Below are 6,000 nucleotides of genomic sequence, written 5' to 3'. Positions count from 1 at the left end.
GCTAGGATATAGTCCACAGTTATTAAGATTTTAATCTAAGTGTTGCTCTGAAGATATTTTGTAGATGTGATTGACATCTGCAATCAGTTGACTTTAAGAAGATTATCCTCGGGGCGCCTAGGTGGCGCAGTCGGTTAGGCGTCCGACTTCAGCCAGGTCACGATCTCGCGGTCCGTGAGTTCGAGCCCCGCGTCAGGCTCTGGGCTGATGGCTCAGAGCCTGGAGCCTGTTTCCGATTCTGTGTCTCCCTCTCTCTCTGCCCCTCCCCCGTTCACGCTCTGTCTCTCTCTGTCCCAAAAATAAATAAAAGTTGAAAAAAAAAAAATTAAAAAAAAAAAAAAAAAAAAAAAAAGAAGATTATCCTCAATAAGTTAGGTGGTCCAGATCAAATCATTTGAAAGACTTCATAGGGTGCCTGGGTGGCTCAGTTGGTTAAGCGGCTGACCAGCTCAGGTCATGATCTCATGGTTCGTGGTTTTGAGCCCCACGTCAGGCTCTGTGCTGACAGCTCGGAGACTGGAGACTGCTTCAGATTCTGTGTTTCCCTCTCTCTCTGCCCCTCACCTGCTTGCACTCTGTCTGCCTGTCTCTCTCTCTCAAAAATAAATAAACATTAAAATTTTTCAAAAAAGAAAGAAAGGTTTCATGAAGAGAAATGAGGTTTTTCTAAGGAAAAATAAATTCCACCTGTGGACTGCAGCTTCAGCTCCTGCCCAAGAATTTCCAGCTTACCCTTCCTGATTTGGACTTAGTCAACCCCCATAATCACATAAGCCAATATATAAACAAACAAAAGCATATTGGGGAGGAGTGACAAGTGTGTCTATTTTTCCTACAGCCTCTGTTTCTTCAGTAGAATCCTGACTGATACAATATTTATGAGTGGAGTTCCTTTATGTTATTATAATATGTGTCATATAATATGTAATATAACATTATATATTATTATTATAATATTATGAGTGTAGGGCATACCATGGTTCAGCTTCACTATGTAATGCCCAACTGTTTTCCACAGTAGTTGTATTAATTTTCATTCCTGAAGTATTACAGTTTCCATTACTCCTCATCCTTGACAAAACTTTGACAAAAATTTCTTACTTGTGCCACTCTAGAGAATATTAAATACTATCTAACTCGGTTTACTTTTAATTTCCATGATGACTAATCAATTACCAATAAGTTCAAAAAATGTTTTTGTGTTTATTAGCCGTCTGTGTTTCCTCTTTCTGGAATTCTTTCTGTATATTTTAGCCAACTTGAATAATTAGATGGTTTTAAAAATTATTTTAGACGGCTTTATATATTTGAAATAATACTTTCTTGTTGGCAATGTGTTTTATAACTGGCATTGTTATATAATGGGTCTTTATTTTTTTAATGGTAATGAACCAAAGGTCCTAAATTTGCCATGGTCTAATAGTCTTTTCTTTTGTCATTGGTACATTTTATGCTTTGCTTAGAAATTCCTACTGTATCATGATGTTATAAAGACACTTTCCTACATTTTCTTCAAAACTAAAAAAAAAAATTATCGTTTTCGTCAGTGAGAAGTTGATATTTGTGTATGATCTGAGGTTGTATTCCAATTTAATTCTTTTCATAAATATATTCATAGTTCCTCCTTTCCTCTAACATTTACAATGCTGATTCTGACATATATTTGTTTCCATGTATTAACGGGTTTATTTCTGAGCTCTCTATGCTCTTTTATTGGTCTTTTGTTAACCCTATTCCAATTTGTAACAATAAACCTTAAGATCTGGTTAGGCAATTTCCCTAACGTGATTCCTCTTTTTTTCAGGTATATTTGACCATTCTATCAAACTTCTTCAAAAATTTGAAATTAAATGTCAAGTTCTTAAAAAATAAATCTAGTTTTTATTTTTGTCATAATTCCCTTTGTTCCATGTATCAGATTTTTGGTATTTTTTAAGGTATTGAGTCTTCTTATGAACATGGTATAATGAACCACTGATAGGTCTTCTTGGCATCTTGATTCTCATTGCTCTCTGTTCTATTCACCCACACTAATTTCCATTTTTTTTTGTGAAAAAAATCCATGACTAACAACTATGTTTGGTTTAATAAAGGTAGTCTCTAGCTAACAGATTAATTGGAAGGAACTTCAGGGTATCTAGTCTATTGCATTGCTGGAATCAAATCTATAATTCCTATCTATCAGGTTAACTCAGAAGTCATAATCATCTACTTGCAAATTTTTGTTTTAAAAAAGGGATAAAGTACTCTATGCCTGAACCCAGGGCCCAGTGATTAAAGATTATATATATATATCTTAACCATATCAGGTCCTGAAACAAAAGAATTATGGAGATGAATGAAACTTTTACAGTTTCCATTGTTCCAGAAAAATCCAGAAGTCCTGCAATATAGTCTCCTAAATGATACAATAATTCCTTTGACAGCATGCTACAGATCGCTTTCCAACATCCAACATTTTACAATGATGTTCAATTTGAATTCTAGAATTGTATTTGAAAGACATTTTAAAAATATTTGAACCATATTCCTTTTCCTGGTAAATCTATTAATGTAATACAATTTTCCAAAATAAGTGAAAACAAAATTGAACATTTGCCTAACCCTTCAATATTACAATAATGATGACATTATATAGATACTGTGCCAGCACAGTATATCATTTAAGAAGCAGAGCACAACTGCATCTTATTTAAAAATTGGAAGATGCTCTCACATTTCTTCAAGTTGTGTTTCAAATCAATCAGCATGTGAACAGTACACTTGGGACAGGCAATAGCTTTAAGCCTAGCCCTTTTAGAGAACCTTACTATAAAACCATGAAAAACATAAGCAGAAAAATAAATCTCCAATTTGGAAATGATTTGGTACATTTTATATTAGGTAGGAAGAAATGGAAGTTTCTAATTTGAAATGGCATCTGTTTATTTAATATCCTACATGAAGGGGAACTATGGAAACACATCTGGCGCTTCCAGGGACTGTGTAATAATCAGTATACCCTGACTCTAAAGACTAGCAGAAGAACATCTGAGAATACAGACTTGAAAGAGTAATATGATCCCTCTACTATCAACTAAAAACCTCAGGCTGGCTTCTTAAAGTCATGTTTGAGGAGCATTACAGAAGATCTGATGTTCAACTGAATTTCACCTACCTGTCCACATTTCTTAGCACCCTTGCAGTTCATCACAAGCATGTGACCAATTTTGGGCAAGGAAATGATAGTGGAAGGTACATGTGTAACTTCCAGGTTAAGGAAGTGGAAATTCTACTAGTGATTCTCCTACACATCTTCCCCCTCATTCCCAACAATCAAGGATGCTACATGTTTCAGAAGGTGCTATTACAAAATGATGGAGCCTCTGTAATATTAGGATACTACATGTAGCTATGCAGATGAGAATTCTGTCTATGTGAGTAGGTGTATAATAAAGCACTGGGAGTTGTAATTTGTTATAACAACCAACTCTAGCCTATTCTGGTTAATACTAAGCAACTGCTTGGGGCGCCTGGGTGGCGCAGTCGGTTAAGCGTCCGACTTCAGCCAGGTCACGATCTCGTGGTCCACGAGTTCGAGCCCCGCGTCGGGCTCTGGGCTGATGGCTCAGAGCCTGGAGCCTGTTTCCGATTCTGTGTCTCCCTCTCTCTTTGCCCCTCCCCCGTTCATGCTCTGTCTCTCTCTGTCCCAAAAATAAATAAACGTTGAAAAAAAAAAAATTAAAAAAAAAATACTAAGCAACTGCTAGATCTAGTATTACCTTTTACAAATTAAAAAATAACCAAGGTTTTCAAAATTTTGGTGAGTCCTATAATGACAAAAAAACTTGATTTTTTGCCTTTTTTCCCCCAAGATGAACATAATCCTACACTACATAAAGAGGATTAAATTCTAATTTATGAGCTTTACTTTCACCAGTACTTAGATCCTCACTTAGTCCATTATAATTAGTAAAACGTTTATAACAACTATTATTATTTAAGAATTACTGACTCAGAGGCACATGGATGGCTCAGTCAGTTAAGCATCTGACTTCAGTTCAGGTCATGAATTCACAGTTCATAGTTTGAGCCCCCCATTGGGCTCTCTGCTGCCAGCACAGAGCCTGCTTCAGATCCTCTGTGCCCCTCTCTCTCTGTCCCACACCCACTGATTCTCTGTCTCAAAAATAATAAACATTAAAAACAAAATAATTAGACTCATAGGGAGCAAAGTACTCAGAAACACAGCCTAATGAGCAAAGCAAGATAGAGTGGGGTCTTTGGGTGGAACGGGTCTTTGCAGTGCTCAGAAAAACTGAGAGATGTGGTTTTTCTGTACTGCCCTAGACTCTGCCCTGATGGCTCTTATCCATTTGACTTCTGTAACCTCCTATCTGACCCCTCTGGCTATAGTCCGATGTCCATCCTTGCAATTACTATGCAACTGGCCACACATCAAAATCTTAAGAAAGGTAAATGGACATTGGAATAGTTATAGGACTCAAAAAATAAGAACTAATATAACTTTTAATATCAGAAACCCAAATCAGAATGGAAGTAGGTGGAAATCAGCAAGTATCCAGTATAGTCATCCATTCATTCAATATTAAATGAGCATTAAAAATATGTTAAATACCATGCTAAGGACTGAACATAAAGTAATAAACAAGACAAAAATTTCTGCTCTTCTAGAATGGCTCAGAATCTAGCAGGAGCAAAACAAACCAGATGTGAAGAGAGGAGAAAGAAATTAAGAATCCCTCCTTGCCTGTCATTCATGGTAAATTTTTATATTAACAGAAATGAATCATATCACTCTGTTAACTAAAATCTCTCAATGGCTTCCTATTGTATTAAGACAAAAGTTGAGCTTTTCCCATGATACCCAGGGAGGGGACCATACAGCGTTGTTTTTGCATTCCTGTGGTAACTTAAAGGGAAACTTTCACCATGTCCAGAGCCCTTGATATCTTACAAATGAAGGTGGAGGTTGTCCTCAAATTTCTTGCAGCAGGAATCCACTTAGGTGACACCAACCTTGACTTCCTAATGTAACAGTACATTTACAAAAGGAAAAGTGGTGGTATCTACATCATAAATCTGAAGAGAACCTGGGAGAAGCTTCTGCTGGCAGCTGGTGCCATTGTTGCCATTGAAAACCCAGCTGATGTCAGTGTCATATCATCCAGGAATACTGGCCAGCGAGCCGTGCTGAAGTTTGCTGCTGCTACTGGAACCATTCCTATTGCTGGCTGCTTCACTTCTGGAACCTTCACTAACCAGAGCCAGGCAGCTTTCTGAGAGCGAGATTTCTGGTGGTTACTGATCCCAAGGCTGACCACCAGCCTGTCACAGAGGCGTCTTATGTTAACTTGCTTACCATCTCTCTGTGTAACACAGACTCTCCTCTGCCCTATGTGGACATTGCCATTCCTTGCAAAGAGGGAGCTCACTCAGTGGCTCTAATGTGATGGATGCTGGCCAGGGAAGTTCTGCACACGCATGGCACAATTTCCCATGAACAGCCATGGGAGGTCATGCCTGATCTTTACTTCCATAGCGGTCCTGAAGAGATTGAAAAGGAAGAGCGGGCTGTTGCAGAAAAGGCTGTGACAAGGAGAGATTTCAGGGTGAATGTACAGCTCCAGCTCCTGAGTTCACTGATACTCAACCTCAAGTCGCAGACTGTTCTGAAGGTGTACGGGTGCCCTCTGTGCCTACTCAGCAGTTCCCTACTGAAGACTGGAGCTCAGCCTACTACTGAAGACTGGTCTGCAGCTCCCACTGCTCAGGCCACTGAATGGGTAGGAAAAACTGAGTGGTCTTAAGCTGTTCTTCTACAGAAGCAAACAAAATGGAAAGAAGGTTGACGAAAAATAAACAGTTTGTAAAAACAAACAAAAAAGGCAAGAGTTGAATTATTTGCCACATCCTCTAATTTATTCTGTATCTGGTATCCCTACCTATTTAACCTTTCTAAGCATCGGTTTCTTCATCTGTAAAATGTTGATAATAACA

At 38.1% G+C, this 6,000-nt stretch overlaps 1 pseudogene; it reads left to right on the top strand.

The window, feature by feature from the left end:
• The first annotated feature begins 4,865 nt into the window (after nt 1-4,865).
• LOC123609808 lies at nt 4,866-5,810 on the top strand (annotated as a pseudogene).
• The last annotated feature ends 190 nt before the right edge of the window (nt 5,811-6,000 follow it).

Source organism: Leopardus geoffroyi, chromosome B2 (assembly GCF_018350155.1).
Source record: "Leopardus geoffroyi isolate Oge1 chromosome B2, O.geoffroyi_Oge1_pat1.0, whole genome shotgun sequence".
Lineage (NCBI taxonomy): Eukaryota > Metazoa > Chordata > Mammalia > Carnivora > Felidae > Leopardus > Leopardus geoffroyi.
Note: the sequence above shows the minus strand (reverse complement) of the source record. Positions and strands in the feature narration are given on the sequence as shown.